Genomic DNA, 22,325 nt, shown 5'->3' with positions numbered 1-22,325 from the left:
TCTGCTGTCTCCATTTTGAACGGGGTTGCAGAACAAATCTGTTCTAAGCGGAGAGATCAATGACTGGTCTCCAGCCTCCAGACCCCTTCTCTACAAGAGAGTCGACTGTAAAATACTGGGGACCCATCTAGGACCTCTTGGAGAGTGTCCTTCTCCAACAAGGTTTGGACTTCTGCCTGAAGGGCGAGATCCTTTGCTGATCCCTTCGTGAAGAAACACAAGCCAAAAGAGGGAGAGAAATAATGAACGAGATGTAGTTGTTCGCTCAGAGGACAAAGATCGTCCAAGGCTCAGCTCCGTGGAACTCCCATACCTGCCACCTATACTTCAGGCATCCTTCCACCAGTGGTCAGGCAAGAAGAATGTCAACACCTATAACAGAAGCAACCAGGTCTTCCACCTCTACCTCCTCTTCCCATAGATCCATTGCCATGAAAGGGCTGCTTCGGAGTTTATATCTTAACAGTGGACTGCTTCAAAGTTGTTGACCCCTTCTTATGTTCTCGTCGGTTGACGGTCGATCATCTTGGTGCTAAGGAGTAAGGATGAGATGACACTGCCGTATGGAAGAGAGTCATGACTTGCCTTCTTCCAGCGCTCTGCCACTGCATCTTCTGAGCTAAACAGGGGAGAACCCTACATTAACGAAATGCACAACTTGAGCACTTCTCTCCTTGGTACCTGCCTGCTAAGTTTTGAGATGACAGTATCATGCCTTCTCAAATTCCAGTTTGTCCACTGGTTGGCTAAGTTATGAGAAAGGAACTTAAAAGGCCATGCTCTAGAGAGCAAGAAGGTGTTCATTGCTTTCAGATTAGCTGGTTTTGCCAAATTCTTTTTGGCAATCAGATAGCCAACTGAACCAGACCAGATGTCGATCCATGAAGCGGCTTGCAAAGAGGCCTTTGCAAATCGCTCCATGTTCACGCCAAGAAAGTCACAGGTTGTGCTGCCAACTTCAAAGCATTATGTTATTCATCAGAAATAATTACCGGATCTGCTGGCAAAGGAGAGGGATCATCACCCAAAATCTCATAATACAGTACTTCCTCTACCGAAAGAATGGGGGAGGAAGTAAACAAGATGTGTGTCCCACTCATAAGGATTTCGTTGCATCAGCTACCCAGGCAAAGACCTTCTTCCTGGCCCCCCTCACTATCTTGGACCAGGGTAACTCAATCCTGGTCTTGACAGTTCTGAGGGCCTAGCAGAAAAGTCAAAGACCGTATCTTTCCGTCCCACTCTCACGAGAGGGATGAATAGGAAGGATTCCCGAGATTGTTAATTTTCCTAATGCTAAGACTTGCATAGTGGAATGGCCTGACTCAGTTTGCTCTGAGGCTGTAGCTTTAGGTCTAGCAGCCATTGGCAGTACAGAACTCTGTCAGCATGGCCAGATGCAGTCTTACGACTCATCCAGACCTGATCTCACACCCATAGGGTCAGGTTTGTCAACCGCATACCTCTGGGGCATGAGACCTAGAGGAGAGGTTCCCCACCTTCAGTAACACTAAGGCCGAGACCGAACAGACAGAACCCTTCTGTTGATCTCAAACCTTGGGATTTCTCGATGCCCAGATCTTTGGAAGGGAACTCAACCCCTTCCACCCTCGGGGCTTAGAGGTGAAGGAGGCTAAAATACTAGTACAGTAGCTACTTTCTAAGGAGCCTCCACAGGTTGTAAAGCATGAAGAGGTTACACAAGAGCAGCAACTGGCTCCATTGGCAGAGCGGTGGAGATAGAGTCGACTATCTTCATGGGTGATAGTCTGTATTTGTCAACAAACAAGACCTCTCTTGAGACTTTCAAAGATACCAATCCACTGCTCGTCCTCGGGTGAAAGGTGTCTCCTGAATGAGGTGTACCTGCCCTGGTTTCCTTCATTTCTTGGTGACCTTAAGAAGGGCAATTCCCAATTGTTCCTACATTGGAACGGGCTTCGACTGGTTGGCCTTAGTAACCAGATACCTATGATATGTGGATACATGTGCAGATGACCTGCATAAGGGTGTTGTCACTGGTGCTGATGAGGGAATCTCAGGGACTGGGCAAGGAACTGGGGCACAAACAGTGGCAGTCGTGCTCCTACGCCTAGGGTCAGAGGGAGCACTGGGGTTCCCTGGAGACCCCGACACTATCAGAGGGATGTTAATGGGTTTGTTTGGTCTAACTGGTGATCATGCAGTCAGGATACCCGTCGTGGCCTGCATAACTGCTTTCGCGAGTTCTTGTACCAAGGCTAAGTCTTTCTTCATAGAAGAGGCAGCCAACTGAGCTCATGCCTGAGGTGAGTGCACAAGTTTCCACCTCCAAAAACGAATAGTTCGATGCATGTAAGAGGGACTAGAGCGGAACATACTGAAGGAGGTACTACGGGAGCACTCATGGTAGCAAAAACGTTCATCAACTGCTCATGAGTGGTGGACACACGAGCGTATACTACATACGCTGACACGTGTATGAACAATTGTGAATCCACTATTGGTTCGTATATAGTGGGCGCACGAGCATGTGCTGCACCCGCTGGTACACAAACACTCATGTGAACTTTTTTTAATGGTTGGCGAGCAACCTGTGCCTCGCTACGCTTGGATGGTGATAAGCAAGGCATGATTAGTTTGTATGAAAGTGCTTGCAGATGTTGCAATGTGTTTTCTAACGAATCTGGCGGAACTCCCAAAGGAGAACTTGGCTGATACGTGAGCCCAGAAGGCTACATGTGCACGATACTTGTGGAAACTCATGGTGCCATAGAGGCAAGGTGGGGAATGCCTTTGGCTCAGGAAAGCCGTTGGGTGTGATCACCTGAAGATCATGAAGAGCCTAGTTCCAGAGAGTTTGTGAATGGACAATCTCCCATGTCTGCGAGAGCGTTCGCCGAAACACCTAGAAGGTTCGACAAGCTGAGGATTGCGAGAATGCTCTTGCTGAGTGAACTAAGCACGCATGCTCATCTTGATGGGTTCGCACATTAGGCTAGACACTCAGCTGAGAGCCAGCCTGCAGACCCTCGAGGGAGAAGAACTGCAGTGGAAGTTTCTTCCAGAGGCATGAGACCAGTTGGAATGGACTCCCTTCCGACCACTTAGAATGGGGAAGGGTCAAGGCCAACCCCTACGGAAGCAGATGTGCACTCCCGCTGTACCCCTGGCTTCCACACCTTAAGAAGCCCATCGTTCGTGGGGGGAACCCCAAAAACCACAAGGAAGGCCACATCTGATGCAAAGTATCAAACGAAAAAGACTCCCCTAAAGAGAATTGATTGATTGATTTGAAGTTTTCTGGCACCCTTAAAGAAGAAGCCACCACTACTTCAGTAGGGGAAGAAGATTGTCCAGTGGTTAAATGGTCACTCTTACTTGACCGAACTCTGGCGGAAGCCAAACAGGAAGAGGCAGGTGGGAAAATACTAGCTACAGGAGAACGAATTTGGGTCTTCTTCACCAATGAGGATAAATTTGTAGACGAATAATCCCTTCTAGACTTTTTTCTGCATCTATTGTACCACTCTCACAAGGAGGATGGCCAAACGCAATACTCGAGAGCAAAGAGAATCCTCTGTTCAGGAGTGTCGTGTACACGAAGGGCAAAGCTGGTGAGGATCCATCTCCTTAGCTGACATAAAGGAGCCACAAGAGCGACCCGATATGCCAGGACAAACCCGCATGACTTGCAGTTCTCAAACCACCATTATACTTGGAAAAAAAATAGTTATTACAGCCAGTTGAATAGGGATATCCTGGAGAGAGAGATGTGAATACCTTCACTCAACCATATCCAAATCGAGTTCATTTGCTATGTGTGTGTGTGAGCGAGAGGGCTGGGCTACCCTTCGCTAGCTAGCGGAGGGACACTGATACCACACATTACAGTTTCTATAGCTAGACCACCTTGCACTGAATCCTACCTCCTATATAAAGATTCGAGGTTTGTATTTGTGCAGGAACAGTTATGGTTTTGATAAAAAAATATGCAGAGATTTCACATGCTGCATTAATTTAATCTTATAAATCATATTTCATACTTCATGAACTGTGTAAGTAAAAATTCTAAACATAACACTGTAAATTCATTCAAATGGGAAAAATACACACCTTCATCAGGGTATTTTTCATGCTGTCTTCTTGACTGCTGAAGGCCTCTTCTATGGCTGAAACTTGAGGGACTTTTATCTTATAAAGTAACTTCTTCACGAATCTATTTTCATACAAAATTTTCCACCCTGAAATATATGAGCATGTGAATGAATAGTGCCAGATGTACACACCATTCCAAAACTTTCAAAGACAGATTACTAAATGTATAAAAGAAAACTAAGTAAATTCTAAGAAAAATATGTTCTTGAATCCTAATTCTACATATTGAAGGTCATATAGAAAACTACGGTAACGTAACATACTGTACAAAGCTCAATATATCACAAATTTTTCAAGTTATTTATTTGTTCCGTAACTGGAATGCAAACCACGCTATTTAATAGGGGTATTACTTTCGGCGTAGCTGAAATGGCGAGCCATTAAAATTTAACGAGGGTTTACTACCCACACCGCTAGTTAGCGGGGGTAGGGGAGGGTAGCTTGTTACCCCCACTCCCCCTCTCACACACCTGTGCTTGAACTCACTTTGCTCTCGGCTCAGATGGTAGTCGGACGTGTCGGCTGTCATCCTCACCGCTCATTGGCAGCCATTAATGCTTTTTTGCTTTCTCTTTTTGACAGTTGTGTGTGAAGTTGGCCTCTGCTATTATGCGCACCTGCCCTGGATTACCCGACCGCCCTGTGGAACATTCATGTCGGCGGTCGAGACAGACCCTCACACCCTTTGCCCTTACTGTAGAGGTCAACGGTATGATAGCGATAATAAGTGCAGTGAGTGCAGGGAGCGGTCTACCTCCCAGTGGGAGAGGTTTTCGCGGCGACGGAAGAAGTCCACACGGGATATTTCTCCTTGGAAGGTTTCTCTGAAAGGAGAAAAACCTAAGATTTCATCCATTGCTCAAACCTCCTCCGAAGCTCCCACTCGGTCGGTCTCTTTCGAGAGACCGTCGAGTGGTAGCGTAGACCGTTGTACTGTTTTCCATGCTCGGGGTTCAAGAGATGGCGTTGCTTCCTCTAGCAAAGCAGCTCCACCTCTTCCCCCGGGGAAGGATGTATCACTAATCTATCTCTTTCAGCTTTGGTCTTCCTTGGGGCTCGAGGGTTCGCCCTCCAAGGAAGTCTTACTTGACTACAGTACATCCGATTGGGTGCTGCTGTCAAGCAATCGCCGCCTCTGACAGAGATTGATTCTCTGTCGATTGTCGACGTTGTGGTCAGAGGTATCCAATACGGTATCTCCCATTACCTCTGCCTCTTCAAACCCTACAGTAGCTGACGGCTTAGTTTTTCCCGTTCCTGTTCAACCAACAAGGGAGAAACTAAGTCCAACAGTCTCTCCTGCTAGTGTTTCTCCCCCTCGAAGAAGTTCACTTACAGAGACTCCTCTTCGGAGGACTGTAGAAGGTCAGCTTGCTGATCCCACGGCCTCCAGGGGGCGTATTCGCCGCAAGGCTTGCCTTCCTCTTCGCCAGAGAGGCCTTCCTTCACCTGCGGTGAGGAGGCGCCTCTTTGGTTCTACATCTTCGTTGCAGTCCCCCGCAGAGGAGCCTCGTCATCGATCACCGACTGTTCCTGCTTTGGTCCTGTACCTCTCTGCGGATCGTTCATGATCCCCTTCGGTGGAAGGTCGTCCTTTCAAAGGACACGTCGACCTTCCACCTGACAGACCTGCCGACCTGCCGTCGCCGTTCCTGGATGCTGATGCGCGCTACGCGCCAACGAAACCTGACCTCCACGTTCGTCAGGCATCATCTTCTAACCCTAATACAGGGCATCAAGGGTGTATGTGCCAACGCGAGCATACTTCCCTCACGCGCTATGCTGAGCATACTCGCCCACGTTCTCCTGCGCGCCAGGCTTTGCCTGAGCAAGCACGCCCACGCCCAGCTGCGCGCCAATCCTCACCTGCGCTCCAGCGCTCTCCTACGCGCCACCGCTCTCCAACGCGCCAGTGCTCTCCTGCGCCCCAGCGCTCTCCTGTACGCCAGCAATCTCCTGCGCCCCAGCGCTCGCCCGCGCGCCAGTGCCCACGCCCAGCAGTCACCTCTCCTGCGTGCCCACGATCTTCTGATCTGGGTGCTGTTGGGAAGTCTATCTTGACTTCTCCCACGCGCCAGCGCTCGCCAACGCGCCATCACTCGCTTACACGCCAGCTTTCTCCAGCGCTCGCCATCGCGCCGACACACGCAGTCACCTGCATGCATCCATGAGGATAAGCGCGCCCTCACCCATCCTTTCCTGCAGTTGCGCGCCACCATTCTGACGCGCGCCCACGAGCAGCACAGGTTTCAACTGCGCTCCCGCACGCCAGGGGTATCTCTCCTGCGCGCGCTCGCCCTACGGTTTCTTTAGGGGCGCGCGAACTCTCGCCCGCGCATTCAACGCCCTGATTCTGCGCCCCCACGCGCGCGTGAATATTCTCCCGTGCGCTCGCCTGTGCGCCTACAGTCTCCCGCTTGCGCTTCTTTGTGCCATCAGTCTCCCGCGCGCCTGCGGGCGCCCTCGCACCAGCAGTCTTCCGCACGCGCGCCATCAGTCTCCCACGCGCGATTCCTGGTATTCTCCATCGTGCGAGCACCATTACGCACCCCCACGCGAGCGTCAATATCCTCCCTCGCGCGAGACTGCTGAACAACGCACGGCAAGATCACCATCGCCTCATTCCCCTCCCCGCAAACGCATAACAGCGCGTATTGCGGCGGAAGGGAAACATCCAGAAGGGTCCAGGATCCCTAAATCTTTCCAGGCGAACCCACCTATAGGAACTCCCAGGGATCCTTCTATCCCTGGCCCTTCAACGGGGGTGTCTGACAGCGCGTCTATCAGCCAGCAGCCTTGGATCGGTGCACTAAACAGAGCAGTTACACAGGCGTTCAAGCCTGTTTTCTCTGAATTAGGTCACAGATCCTTGGCTGTCTCTACCACTCTGAAGAGGAAAAGAGGAGTTCCGGACGCGGTAACTTCTCCAAGGGCTAAGTTAACTCCACGCAAGCCTACGAGGCAGGTTCCTTCACTCCCCCAGATCTCTCCTTCCCTGTCAGACGAGGAATTCCCGTCATCAGGGGAATCACGTGAGGTGAGATTTTCCCCCATCACACCAATGAAGGAAACCTCTCCTAACGCTGAGAGGTCTTCTCAAGTAAGGGCTGGAAGGAACTTACAATCTTCCATGTTATAGTCCTACATCCTTCCCAGGAAGGAATCGAAGGACTCTAAGACTTTACCAAAGTCCTCTAAAAGACCAAGGACGGAGCCAACTAGCCACTCGGAGAACGTCCGCGACTCTCCCCAAGAAGAGCCTTTGGGACAGGAGACTTCGCTGCAAGTCCGGCGTCAGGAGGAGAACAGCAAGAGTCAGAACATGCGATTTGGCAAGTTCTGACTCTAATGAGGGCTCTCAATGGGTTTTCCGACCCAGAGATCCCTCCTCGAGAGGGCAAGGACACGGTCTTGGACCGTGTATTCGGTACTCAGAAACCCTCTAAGACCAGTGCAGCTCTGCCCTGGTCTCAAGGGGTTATGAGTACCAGAGACAAGATCGCTGTACAGCTCTCCGAGATGTCCTCCTCCAACCGTTCCAGTGCCGCCAACAAGCTCCTTCCACCTCCTCGCGTAGAGCAGAGGAGGTACTTTGAAATCTTGGAGGAGCCTTGTTTAGCTCTTCCTCTCCACCACTCGTTGGAATAGCTTACCAGGGGAGTCCCTCTTGAGAGACTCTCCAACCGGCAGGTCTCGTTCTCGGTAACCGAGATCCTTAACCAGGAGAAGGTTGCGAAGTGTGCTATGCAAGCCACGATCTGGTTAGGGACCTTAGGTATCCTGATACGCTCTGAGGATTTCTCCAAAGAACGTACCAGGAAAGCTATGGAGACGTTCCTACTCTCAGGCACTCGCACGATCAAGTTTCTCGAACTTGTGGGCAAACACCATCCTGAAACGTCAGGATGCGGTGGCTGAGAGATTCCATCAGAAGGTTCCTAGCACCGAGATCAATAGGCTCAGACATTCTTCATTAGAAGGATCCATCCTGTTTGAGCCTAAGGATGTGGAACAGGCCGCTGAGAGGTGGAGGAAGTCTCACCAAGACTCCCTCCTTCATAGGGCTTTGACATCTAAGCCCTAAAAGCATCCAGCACTGTAGCAGTCCCGTCCAACCAAGACCGCAAAACCAACGACATCAGCGAAGACAGTGGTGTCTAAGCCCTTTCCTGTCAAGGATAGGAAAGGCAAAAAGTCCTCCAGGGGAGGTAAGAATCCTAGAGGGAGCAGCTGAGGCCGCAAACACTAGGATTGGCAGTCCCCCTGCATGTCCACCAGTGGGGGGATGCCTACAAAGTTGCGCAGACAGGTGGCAGCAACTCGGGGCCGATTCCTGGACGATTTCCGTAATCAGTCAGGGATATCACGTCCCGTTCACAACATCTCTACCTCCCCTGACGACGAATCCAGAGTCATTGAGCTCCTTTGCCATGGGATCGGCAAGGGGGCAGGCCCTTCGGGCAGAAGTCCAGACCCTGTTGAAGAAGGGTGCTCTCCAAGAGGTCCTCGACGAGTCTCCAGGCTTCTTCAGTCGACTCTTTCTTGTAAAGAAGGCGTCTGGAGGCTGGAGACCCGTCATCGACCTCTCAGCGCTGAACAAGTTTGCCAAACAAACTCCGTTCAGCATCGAGACGGCAGACATGGTCAGCCTAGCAGTGAGACCGCAAGACTTCATGTGTACACTGGATCTGAAGGACGCGTACTTCCAGATCCCAATCCATCCGTCTTCAAGGAAGTACTTAAGATTCAGCCTAGACAACAAAAAGTACCAGTTCAAGGTGCTGTGCTTCGGTCTCTCCACAGCACCACAGGTTTTCACCAGAGTGTTCACCCTAATATCTTCGTGGGCACACAGGATTGGCATCCGTCTCCTCCGTTATCTGGACGACTGGTTAATCCTAGCAGACTCGGTGTCATCCCTTCTTGAACACCGAGAACAACTTCTGAGACTTTGCAGACTTTGCCAGGACCTGGGGATCATGGTAAATCTCAAGAAGTCCTCACTGCTTCCCACTCAAAGACTGGTATATCTAGGCATGGATATAGACACCAATCTCCACAAAGCCTTCCTATCAGACGACAGGATAGCAAGACTGAGAAAGGTCGTAAGTTCTTTTCTCAGACGAGAGGAACTTCCAGCCCAATTGTGGTTAGGTCTCCTCGGTCACTTTTCATCGTTGGCTCGTCTAGTTCCCAACGGTCGCCTCAGGATGAGATCCCTCCAGTGGCGACTCAAGTCCCGGTGGAACCAAGGTCACGATTCCCCGGATGTCCTGATCCCTATGGGATCTGCGGAACTGACGGACCTCCAATGGTGGGTGGCAGACGAGAACCTACGAAAGGGAGTGGATCTTCTCGTCCTCCCCCTGGATTTGATGCTGTTTTCGGACGCTTCAAAGAAAGGGTGGGGGGCCCACGTGCTGCACCATACGACCTCAGGGCTGTGGTCAGAGTCAGAAAAGTATCTCCATATAAATCTCCTAGAGATGAAGGCCGTCTTTCTGGCCCTTCAACAGTTCCAACAATATCTGGCGGGTCACTATATGGTGGTGATGAGCGACAACACCACAGCAGTGGCTTACATCAACAAACAAGGAGGTACTTTTTCGCAGCAGCTATCCCATCTAGCAGTAGAGATACTGAGATGGGCCGAAATCCACTCGATACCACTATCGGCACGCTTCATTCCGGGCAAAAGGAATGTGCTCGCCGACAATCTGAGCAGAGCGTCTCAGATAGTGAGTAACGAGTGGTCTTTGGATCATCTAATAGCCAACAAAATTCTGACTTTGTGGGGTTCTCTGACTGTGGATCTGTTCGCAACGGCCCCGAACTTCAGGATCCCGCTGTACTGCTCCCCAGTTCCAGACCCCAAGGCTCTCTGGCAAGATGCTTTCCAGCAACGGTGGGACAACATCAATGTTTACGCCTTTCCCCTGTTCTGTCTGATGAGGAAGGTGCTCAACAAGACCAGAACATCAGTCAATCTTTCAATGACCTTCATAGCTCCGCTATGGCATCATGCGGAATGGTTCCCGGACCTTCTGCAACTCCTAACGGAGCTACCAAGAGAGCTCTCTCCACGACACAATCTTCTCAAGCAACCACATGCCAACATCTTCCACAAAGCCGTAGCTTCACTACGACTTCACGCCTAGAGACTATCCAGCATCTCCTCTCTGAGAGAGGATTTTCGCAGCAAGTTGCTGTCAGGATGTCTGGACACCTGCGAAAGTCATCTACAGCAGTCTACCAGGCAAAGTGGAAAGTCTTCTGTGATTGTTGTCGTGGAAGGGGTATCTCTCCACTCGATGCCACTATTCCAACAATAGCGGAGTTCCTCGTATATTTGCGTGAAGAAATGCGCCTTTCAGTCTCGGCAGTGAAAGGCTATCGCTCAGTCTTAAGTCTAGCCTTCAGGCTGAAAGGAATGGACATTTCTTAATCGTTAGAACTTTCTCTACTCATACGTAGTTATGAACTTACCTGCCCTCAGTCGGAAGTGAGACCTCCCCCATGGAACGTGGTTCGAATTCTCAGGTCTCTTAAGAGACCTCCCTATGAACCATTACGACAGGCATCAGATCGCCACCTAACCTGGAAGACGGTGTTCCTGCTAGCTTTGGCTTCGGCCAAGCGAGTCAGCGAACTTCATGGTCTTTCGTATGACATCGCCCATTCAAGGGGATGGGGGAGGTAACGTTCAGCAGCTTCGTCCCTGAGTTTATTGCTAAGACTCAGAATCCTGGAGTAGCGGATCCTCGATTCGACTCCTTCCGGATTTCTAGTCTCCGCTCTGTAACAGATGACCCAGACCATCTCTTACTATGCCCAGTAAGGAGTTTGAGGCTCTACCTCAAAAGAACAGCTGCAGTCCTTCCTCATGTGCCAGCTCTATTCATCAGCACAGGAAGGACTAAGAGGAGGGTCACCAAGAACACCATCTCTCCATGGATTCGTAGGGTCATTGATCTGGCCTTAAATCCAGACCCTTCTCCGTCACGTCGCCCTAGAGCACATGATGTCAGGGGCATAGCTACGTCCCTGGCCTTCAAAAGAAATTTCTCTGTGAAGCAGGTTCTGGAAGCGGGGGTGTGGAAGCGTCAAACAACGTTCACAGCCCACTACCTGCAAGACATGACCCACAGGAGGTTCGATACGTTCTCTATCGGCCCTGTGGTGGCTGCACAACAGCTGGTTTAAAACCTCAAGCTCCTTATTGGACAAGTAGCAGAAGGTTGAGGGCATTGTTACCCGGTTTTAGTCTGCATGAATGAAAACGTTTGACTGGCCCTTATTCTTTTCTTCATCTTCCCCTCTCTGGGGGAAGGCAGCATCCTGGGTTCTCTGCATAGCTGACCTCAAACCACCGCAGGTAAACCATGCTCCCTTGTGTTCCTAGTATTAAGTTAATACTGTTATGTCCCCATACCCTGACGAGGTGGTATTAGGAAAGTCCTAGTCTACAAGTTTCCTTCTAAAGAACTTCAGAACAACTTCCTAGGACGAGTCACACTTCTTCATACCTTCACACACAGCTTGCGTAGGCCGCAGTCCTTGCGTAACAAGGTTCTAGCGAGGTGCGGGTGCTCTTTATTTCTTGGGTGCTTATACACTCAAATAACGAGCCCCCGGGCAAAGCCAAAAAGCCAGAACTGGCTGGGATGTCCACCCTTCCTAATGGGTGAGTCACCCCTATTAAATAGCGTGGTTTGTATTCCAGTTACAGAACAAATGACAAATTCGTAGATAATTTGTATTTTTCCTAACTATACAAACCTTAGCTATTTAACCAAACTTGCCCGCCAGCCCTATCCCCCTTGAAGTCCTACCTCCAAGCAAAGTGAGTTCAACCACAGGTGTGTGAGGGAGGGGGGGGTTAGCAAGCTACACTCCCCTACCCCTGCTAACTAGCTGTGTGGGTAGTAAACCCTCGTTAAATTTTGATGGCTCGTCATTTCAGCTACGCCGAAAGTAAGACCCCTATTAAATAGCTAAAGTTTGTATAGTTAGGAAAAATACAAATTATCTACGAATTTGTCATATTTTTCTTAATTATACCGTCCTGAGTTCTTTACCAAAAGTATGACTGGTGTATGAAAGGCCATGTCAACCTGTCAGTTAACATTGCTAGCACTTATGACCCTTAGGCCTGGGACTTGAAGAGTGGTTAAGGGGGTGTAACGTAAAGGATTCAGGTTTTTAGTTAGGAAAAGTAAAATCAAGCCAAACCGGCTGCCTCCCCTAAAACGGAAGACGCCCGAGGCAATACCCCTGAGGGTAAGCCACTCATGAGACTTGTGGAGACTCGTTATGCCTTAAACACAGGGTAGAACGAGGCTGAGACTCGAGGGAGTCGGCAGCCACCATCACCAGACTGCTCTGAAGAGCCTAGCTCAGGAGAACTAGTGCAAGGCAGTGATGAGTCACACACTCCCTTACGAGACACACAAGGTGGGGAACACTCGAGTGAAGAAAAGAAGGACGACCAACCTTATATGGTGGAGCGCAAGGCCTCTCCTCCTTAGCAAGCTCAGCATGCACACTCACCCTGGGGAGAGGGGGTGAGAGTGCCTGGCTGGCACTCCGAGAATTACCAGCTTGAAATTCCTCTAGTGGGAGAGGAGCTGCGGAAGGGGCTCCCGTTCACCAGCTTGAGGGGGAAGGTCAAGACAAACTCCAGCAGAGGCAGATTTACATTTCTGCTGTGCCCTTAAATTCAACACCTACCCAAAAACTTTTCCTCAAGGATGACCACAAATGACGCAAGGCACCAAAACAGGTAGCTTCCTCACAGGTGGAGGGTGCCGTCGCTTCACTAGGGGAAGCAACAGTATTCTCCAGCCCCATAGGTTGTCCGGGGGTAAAATGATATTTTCATTATAAAATGAATTTTTGAACATACTTACCCGGTAGTTATATATATAGCTTACGTCCCTGACGTCACGGCAGAAAGCGCCAATCGCAGATTGGATAGCCAGGTGTACCACCTGCGCGCCCTCCATTGAGGTACCTGGAACCATTCCATGATTCCTCAGATCTTCCATACCTCTAGTCTCTAGAGGGGAGGAGGGTGGGAATTTAATTATATATAACTACCAGGTAAGTATGTTCAAAAATTTATTTTATAATGAAAATATGACGAATTCGAAGATAATTTGTATTTTTCCTAACCATACAAACCTTAGCTATTTACATTGGGTTTACCTTTTAGCGCAGCTGAAATGACGAGCCAATAGTTTTAACGAGGGTTAATTACCCCCGCGCTAGTTAGCGGGGGGGTAGGGGAAAGGTAGCTTGCTTCACTTCACTTAGAGGTAGGACTTGACTTGGGGGTCAGGGATGGCGGGCACATATGTGTAAATAGCTAAGGTTTGTATGGTTAGGAAAAATACAAATTATCTTCGAATTTGTCATTTGTTCCGTAACCGAAATACAAACCACGCTATTTACATTGGGTGACTTACCCCTTAGGAAGGGTGGAAAGTCCCCAGCCTTACTGACTTCGGCTTGCCCGGGGGCTCAATCCCTCAGTGAGCAGCACTAGAGAAAAGGAGCCCCTGTACCTCACAAGTTCCTAGCATCGCTAGGAACGAGTGACCTACATAAGCAGTGTGTGGAGGAGTGTGACTCGTCCTATGAAGTTGACCTTGAGACCTTCAGATAGGAATTCTAGGATAGGACGTTCCCAATGCCACCTCGTCAGGGTATGGGAGACGCAACAGTATTAAGCTTAATACTAGGAGCACAAAGAAGCATGGGTTACCTGCAGAGGTCGAGGTCAGCTATGCGAGGACCAAGATGCTGCTTCCCCAAGAGAGGGGAGAATGAAGAAAGAAGTAAGGGTCAGACATACTCTTTCATTCACGCAGACTAAGACAAGGTAACAACGCCCTCAACCTACTGCTACTTGTCCAAAAAGGAGCCTGAGGTTAGACCAGCTGTTGTGCAGCCACCACAGGGCCGATAGAAAACGTATCGAGGCTCCTGTGGGTCACGTCTTGCAGGTAGTGGGCTGTGAAGGTCGTCTGACGCTTCCAGACCCCAGCTTGAAGTACCTGGGTCACAGAGAAGTTTCTCTTGAAGGCCGGGGATGTAGCAATACCCCTGACATCATGTGCCCGAGGGCGACGTGACGAAGGAGGGTCCGGATTCAAGGCATGGTGGATAACCCTTCGAATCCAAGCTGAGATGGTGTTCCTGGTGACCCTCCTCTTAGTCCTGCCTGTGCTCACAAACAAAGCTCGCACTTGAGGACGGACTGCAGCCGTTCTCTTCAAGTAGTGCCTAAGACACCTCACTGGACATAGTAGCAGCTGGTCTGGGTCACTTGTTACAGAACGGAGACTCGCGATCCTGAAAGAGTCAAACCGAGGATCCGGCACTCCAGGCTTCTGAGTCTTGGCAACAAACTAAGGGACGATCCTGAACGTTACCTCCCCCCTCCCCTTGAATGGGCGATGTCGTACGAGAGACCATGAAGTTCACTAACCCGCTTGGCCGAAGCCAAAGCGAGTAGGAAAGCCGTCTTCCAAGACAGGTGGCGATCGGAGGCCTGGCGTAATGGTTCGAAGGGAGGTCTCTTGAGAGACCTGAGGACTCGAACCACGTTCCAAGGAGGAGGTCTCACTTCCGACTGGGGGCAGGTAAGCTCATAGCTACGTATGAGTAAAGAGAGTTCTAGCGATGAAGAAATATCCACGCCCTTCAGCCTGAAGGCCAAGCTTAAGGCTGAGCGATAGCCTTTCACTGCTGAGACAGAAAGGCGCATTTCTTCCCACAGATAAACGAGGAAGTCCGCTATTGCTGGAATAGTGGCATCGAGTGGAGAGAGACCCCTCCCACGACACCAACCACAAAAGACTCTCCACTTTGCTTGGTAGACTCCCTCAGAGGACCTTCGCAGGTGCCGAGATAGTCTCCAGGCGTGAAGCCGAAGCGAGGCCACGGCCTTGTGAGGGACGCCGGAGTGGGGTTGTCTGAGAAGCTCGTGTCGTGGAGGAAGTTCCCTCGGGAGCTCCGTCAGGAGCTGCAGAAGGTCCGGGAACCATTCCGCGTGATGCCATAGCGGAGCTACCAGAGTCATCGAACAGTTGACCGATAGTCTGGTCCTGTTGAGCACCCTTCTCATCAGACAGAACGGTGGGAAGGCGTACACATCAATGTTGTCCCACCGTTGCTGGAAAGCATCTTGCCAGAGTGCCTTGGGGTCCGGGACTGGGGAGCAGTACAGGGGCAGCTTGAAGTTCAACGCTGTCGCGAACAAGTCCACAGTCAGGGAACCCCACAAAGTCAGGATTTTGTTGGCTATCTGAGGATCCAAAGACCACTCGGTACTCACTATCTGCGAGGCCCTGCTCAGACTGTCGGCGAGCACAATCCTCTTGCCAGGAATGAAGCGAGCTGATAGTGTTATCGAGTGGATTTCGGTCCACCTCAGAGTCTCTACTGCAAGATAGGATAGCTGCTGCGAAAAAGTGCCTCCCTGCTTGTTGATATAAGCCACTACCGTGGTGTTGTCGCTCATCACCACCACGGAGTGACCCACCAGGAACCGTTGGAACTGCTGAAGAGCCAGAAAGACGGCCTTCAATTCTAGCAGGTTGATGTGTAGGCACTTTTCTGATTCTGACCAAAGGCCTGAGGCCCTCTGGTTCAAAACGTGCGCCCCCCACCCTTCTTTTGACGCGTCCGAAAACAGAGTCAATTCCGGGGGAGGACGAGAAGACTCACTCCCTTCCGCAGGTTCTCGTCGACCAGCCACCACCGCAAGTCCGTCCGTTCCAAAGACCCCATCGAGATCAGAATGTCCGGAGAATCGGATCCTTGATTCCACCGGGACTTGAGCCGCCACTGTAGGGATCTCATCCTGAGGCGGCTGTTTGGAACCAGACGGGCCAGGGAGGATAGGTGACCTAGGAGACGCAACCACGATTGGGCGGGGAGCTCTTCTCGCCTGAGGAAGGGTTCCACCACCCTCCTCAGCCTTGCTATCCGGTAGTCTGATGGAAAGGCTTTGTGGAGATTGGTGTCTATTAGCATGCCTAGATAAACCAGTCGTTGGGACGGCTGCAGAGAGGACTTCTCGAGGTTTACCACGATCCCTAGATCCTGGCAAAGATCCAGAAGCCTGTCTCGGTGCCGAAGAAGGGTCGACTCCGAGTCTGCTAGGATCAGCCAATCGTCCAGATAACGAAGGAGACGAATGCCGTTCCTGTGCGCCCAAGATGAAATCAGGGTGAACACTCTGGTGAACACCTGAGGAGCTGTGGAGAGACCGAAACACAGCACCTTGAACTGGTAGATCTTGTTGTCTAGGCAGAATCTCAGGTACTTCCTGGAAGACGGATGGATTGGGATCTGGAAGTACGCGTCCTTTAGATCCAGTGTGCACATGAAGTCTTGTGGTCTCACCGCAAGTCTGACCGTGTCTGCTGTCTCCATGCTGAACCAGGTTTGCTTGACAAACCCGTTCAGAGCTGAGAGGTCGATGACAGGTCTCCAGCCTCCAGACGCCTTCTTTACAAGAAAGAGTCGACTGAAGAAGCCTGGGGAGCCGTCGACGACCTCCTGGAGAGCACCCTTCTCGAGCATGGTCTCGACTTCGGCCCGAAGGGCCAGCCCCTTTGCCGACCCTGTGGCATAGGAGCTCAACGACACTGGATTCGCTGTCAGGGGAGGTTGAGATGTTGTGAACGGGACGCGATAGCCTTGGCCGATCACTGTGACCGTCCAAGCATCGGCCCCGTGTTGCTGCCACCTGCGGACGCAACGCTGAAGGCATCCCCCCACAGGTGGACACGCAGGGGGACCGCCACCCCTAGGGCTTGCGGCCGCGGCCGCCATCCCTAGGAGTCTTGCCTCCCCTGGAGGACTTACCGCCCCTCTTGACCTTGGCTGGAAAGGGCTGGGGCTTAGACACCACCTTCTTAACTGCCGGTGCCTGCTTCGGAGCCTTACGAGGCTGCTGCTGCTGTTGCGGCGGAGCTGGAGGCTTATAGGGCCGAGCTGTAAGGGCCCTATGGAGGAGGGAGTCCGTGCTGGATTTCCTCCACCTCTCAGCCGTTCGCTCCATGTCCTGAGGCTCAAACAGGTTCTCCCCCAGAAGGGAAGCATGTCTGAGCCTGCACCATCCCCGGTGGGGACCTTCGGATGGAATCTCTCGGTCACAGCATCGCGCCGCTTCAACACCGAGTTGGCCCACAGGGTGGTAACCTGGTGCGCCAAAAACTCAATGGAGCGGGTGCCCGAGAGTAAGAAGGTCTCCAGGGCCTTCCTATTGGTCTCCTTGGACAAGTCCTCAGAGCGCAATAGGATGCCCAGAGTTCCTAGCCAAAAGTCCAGCCACGAAGTGGCCTGCATGGCACACTTCGCGACTTTTTCATGGCTAAGGATCTCTGCCACCGAGAATGACACCTGCCGGGCAGAGAGCTTCTCAAGGGGAACTCCCTTCGCCAGCTCCTCCACGGAGTGATGGAGAGGAAGAGCGAGGCTGGACTTACCCAAGATCTCGAAATACCTCCTCTGCTGAAGACGAGGAGGAGGGATGAGCTTGTTCCCGGCAGAGGAACGACTGGAGGAGGCAAGAATCGCGAGCTGAGCGTTGGCCCTAGCTCTGGCACTCTTCAGACCCCGAGACCAGGGCAGAGCCGCACTGGACTTGGGGGCCTTCCGAACGTCAAACACTTCGTCCAAGATAGTGTCCTTGCCTTCACGGGGGGCGATCATGGGGTCCATAAGCCCGTTAAGTTGCATTATCAGGCTTAGGACCTGCCAGAAGGCATGTTCGGATTCCTGCTGATCTCCTCCTTGCGGGCTGGCAGCTAAGTCTCCTGTCCCCGGAATCTCTTCCTGGGGTGAAGCGTGGACATTCCCCCGGGGCGCCGCGGGTTCCTGGCGAATCCTCGAAGATGATTTCGGGACGGTCTTGGAGTCCTTGGATTCCCTCCTGGGAGGGATACAGGATCCCAACAAAGAGGTTCGAGGAGCCCCTTCCTCACGAGACGACTCTCCTCCATGAAGCGAAGTCTCCCCCCTTGGTGCCGAGGGGAAGACTACCGCTTCACTGGACTCACCCGAGGACGGAAAAGCTTCGTCCACGGGAGAAGGAGAAAACGCTCGGGCAGGAGAAGGGGGCTTCGCGACAGACCTCTTGGGAACCAACTTCGCCCTGGGAGAAGTCACCACGAAGTCCACTCCTCTCTTTCTCTTCAGCGTAGGAGAGGCAGCCGTTGGTTTGTTGCCCTGATCGGCGAGTGCTGGTTTCATTACCCTCACTAACGCCCGCATCAGAGGACCAAACCAAGTCTGTTGCTCCACGGACACAGAGTCCGAAATCCTCGCTGGAGGGAAAGGGATCGGGCGATCCTTTGGAGTGGACTCCACAGTACCTGCCTGAAAAGAAGGGGGGGAAGAATGATGCACTAACCTCTCCGCAGTGTCTTCCCTGTCCTGCACTATAGTCCTGCGTTTGGATGGAGGCGATCCCGAGCGCTGTCTAGGAACACGCGTTCCTGCTATCACTGGCTGCGAAATTCGCCGCGATCGATGGTCGCGCGAAGGCGAACGGTCGCGCAGGCGAATGATCGTGCGGGCGCGCAGGCGAGCGATCGCGCGGGGCGCGCAGGCGAGCGATCGCGCGGGCGCGCAGGCGAGCGATCGCGCGGGCGCGCAGGCGAGCAATCGCGTGGACGCGCAGGCGAGCGGTCGCGCAGGCGAGCGGTCGCGCAGGCGAGCGGTCGCGCAGGCGAGCGGTCGCGCAGGCGAGCGGTCGCGCGGGCGCGCAGGGGAGCGGTCGCGCAGGCGAGTGGGCGCGAGGGTGTACAGGTGAACGAGCACGTGCCCGAGTCGGCGAACGAATGCGTTGGCGCGAAGGCGAGGGAACGCGTTGCCGCGTGGGTGAGGAAGATCGCAGGCGACGTAAATCAGCAGGCGATCGGTGGTGAGCTGGCGAACGCTGACGCGCGGGTGAGCGATGGCGCGTTGTCGCATGGTGACGCGTTGGCGAGCGATAGCGCGCGAAGCGCAGGTGAATGATCGCGCGATGGCGAGCTAGCAGACGGCGAACCATGTCCTTCCAGAACCTCTGGTCGACGACGCGTTGGAGAACGCGTGCGCGCAGGCTGTAAATCACGCGGGCGGTCCGGAGATCGCCGATAAACAGGTGATCGTTGACGCGTAGGAGAGCGCTGACGAACAGGCGATACTAGGATCGCCTGTGAACGCTGGCGAGCAAGGGGGCGACACGTGAGATCCTGTGAAGGAACAGATGGCGCGGCGCGTTCACGAACAGGAACAGGAAGAGCGTAGGCGCGTGGGCGAACATGTGCTTTAGAAACACGCACTGGAGAACGCGGACGTCGTTGAGTAGACACAAGATGAGGATCGCGCGAGAGCTCAGGAGACTGATGGCGTGCAGGGTGTCCAACAGGGACTGCAGGATGGTCAGAGACCACAGGAGAGCGCTGGCGAGCAGGAGGGCGATGATCCTCAAAAGAGCGCTGACGCTCAGAAGAGCGCTGACGAGCAGGAGAGCGCCTGTGCGCTAACACTGCAGAAGGGCGAGCAGAAGAATGCTGGTGCGCTAAGCGCTCTTCAGGAACCACAGGATGTAGGATGTCCTCAGGAGAGCGCTGACGAGGAGGGCGAACATCAGGAGAGCGCCGGCGAACAGGTGAGCGCTGACGAGCAGGAGAACATTGACGATCAGGAGAGCGCTGACGAGGAGGAGAGCGCTGACGAGCAGGAGAGAGCTGACGAGGAGGAGAGCGCTGACGAGCAGGAGAGCGCTGACGAGGAGGAGAGCGCTGACGAGCAGGAGAGCGCCTGCACGTGAAAGGGAAGAATCCCTTTGCCCCGAAGGGACCGTTGCCCGTCGGGTGACGAGTTCCCCAGAAGGTGAAGTTCTAGCAGGAGTTGGAGAACGGTCTGCAGAGAGGTCCAAAGGAGCAGGAGCTGTAGGCTGAGTACGACGAGGACTCACTTCCCCCTTCGAAGGATATACGGAATGGGGAGGAGAGCCGTCAGCACCATCATCCTCAACTGCACCTGCAGAGGATTGCCCCGCCCCGTCGGAGGCCTCTGCCACCACGACGTCGACGATAGACCAGAGGGTCTACCTCTGCTACCGCCGGCAACTGCTTAACGGCGGCCCCCAACGAGACAAGGTCAATCAAGGCGACCCTGGAGGGCAAGCCCTTAAGCGCCAGGGAAGCCCAAATCTGTAAGAGATCATCATTAGACAACAAATTATCAATAACCTCCCCTGAGGAGGAGGGGGAAGCGCCCCGCTATGGGAGGCGACGCCCTCTCCCCCCACCCAAGGTCGGGAAACAGAACTAGGGCCTGCGCTACCACTCGGCCGACTCTCCTTAGGAGCCGGACGAGGGGGAGCTTCGGAGGAGGTTTGGGCGGCGAAAGAAGAGTCCCGAGAACCTTCCTCCTTCAAGGCAACCCCCGAAGGAGAACGGTCTCTCTTGGACTTCTTCTTACGCCGGCGGCCAAACCTCTCCCACTGGGAGGCAGACCACTCCCTACACTCACTACACGTTTTCCTGGTCACACCGTCAGCCCCGACACTGAGGGCAAAGGGTGTGAGGATCCGTATCCTAGGCCGACATAAAGGTCCCACAAGGGCGGCCAGCAACACCAGGGCACGTACGCATAGTAAAGATAATAATAATAGGTAGTCAATTTCAAACACACACACAAGCTGTAGTAAAGAAAAAGCAGAAAAAAGATTAAAGGCTGTCAACGAGGACGATGGACAGACACGTCTGTTCATTTCCGAGCCAAAAGTGAAGTGAAGCAAGTCACCGGTGTGTGGGGGGGGAGGGGTAGCAAGCTACCCTTCCCCTACCCCCGCTAACTAGCGCGGGGGTAATTAACCCTCGTTAAAACTATTGGCTCGTCATTTCAGCTGCGCTAAAAGGTAAACCCAATGTAAATAGCGTGGTTTGTATTTCGGTTACGGAACAAATCATTTTTAAACATAACTTACCCGGTAGTTATATATATAGCTGATTAACACCTTTGGTGGAGAGTCAGAGACAGCCAATATAGTTGGAATTCTACTTAAGAGTTAATAAAACAAGCTTAAGGGTTCGTACCTGATAAGGAAGCTGACTTTAATGATTCTCTGCCTCATTATGTCAGCTTTCCTTATGAGATCCCGGGATCCTCCCAGGGGGCTGAAGACCTCTAGCAGCTGTCAAACCGGTGTACATACCTCTATGTGACAGGACCTCCTCCAATACCCAGTTTCGGGCACTCTCAAGGAACAAAATTGGCCACCTGACTAAAATTAATGATTGCGGAAGACTGTCGCAATCTCCACAAACAACCATAAAAACAAATTAAAAGTTCCAAGAGAAGAAAAGGGTATTAGGATTATGGGAATGTAGTGGTGGATCCTTCCCCCACTACTGCACTCGCTGCTACGAATGGTCCCAGAGTGTAGCAGTCCTCATAAAGAGTCTGGACACTTTTCAAATAGTGTGAAGCGAACACAGATTTACTCCTCCAAAAGGTTGTGTCCATAATGCTCTGCAACGATCTATTCTGCTTGAAGGCCACTGAAGTTGCTACAGCTCTAACTTCGTGCGTCTTGACCTTTAAAAGTCTAAGGTCTGTCTCACTGCAATGTGCATGAGCCTCTCTTATTAAAAGTCTGATGAAGAATGAAAGGGCATTCTTTAACATCTGTAACGAGGGCTTCTTGACCGAGCATCAAAGAGCTTCCGACTTGCCTCGCAACTCTTTCGTTATGTCCAGGTAGAACTTCAGGGCTTTTACTGGGCACAAGACTCTCTCCAACTCCTCGCCAACCACATCCGAAAGATTCGGAATCTCAAAAGCCTTGGGCAAAGGTTGAGAAGGGCGTTCATTCTTGGCGAGAAAGCCTAACTGCAATGAGCAGATAGCTTTGTTATCTCGAAAACCAACTTTTTACTAAACGCATGGATTTCACTAACTCTTTTGGCTAACCAAAAAAAAAAGTCTTCATTGTGAGGTCCTTAAAGGAAGTTGAATGCAAGGGCTCAAACCTGTCACTCATAAGGAACTTCAGGACTATATCCAGATTCTAAGCTGGTGAATCCTGATGCCGTTGCTTTGATGTATCAAACGATTTTAGAAGTTCCTGTAGGTCTTTATCATTCGAAAGGTCCAAGTTTCTGTGCCTGAATACA

The 22,325-nt window shown here is 52.1% G+C and overlaps 1 long non-coding RNA gene across 1 annotated transcript in view; it reads right to left on the bottom strand.

Moving 5' to 3' along the window:
* Positions 1 to 22,325, bottom strand: part of LOC137622806 (uncharacterized) — a 66,140-nt gene that overhangs the window by 29,375 nt on the left and 14,440 nt on the right. The window contains exon 2 of the long non-coding RNA XR_011040479.1: positions 4,096 to 4,223. This is a non-coding gene — a long non-coding RNA (uncharacterized lncRNA). The remainder of the gene's footprint in view (positions 1 to 4,095; positions 4,224 to 22,325) is intronic.

Source organism: Palaemon carinicauda, chromosome 29, assembly GCF_036898095.1.
Source record: "Palaemon carinicauda isolate YSFRI2023 chromosome 29, ASM3689809v2, whole genome shotgun sequence".
NCBI lineage: Eukaryota > Metazoa > Arthropoda > Malacostraca > Decapoda > Palaemonidae > Palaemon > Palaemon carinicauda.
The sequence above is the reverse complement of the archived record's forward strand: the minus strand, read 5'-3'. Positions and strand labels throughout refer to the sequence as shown.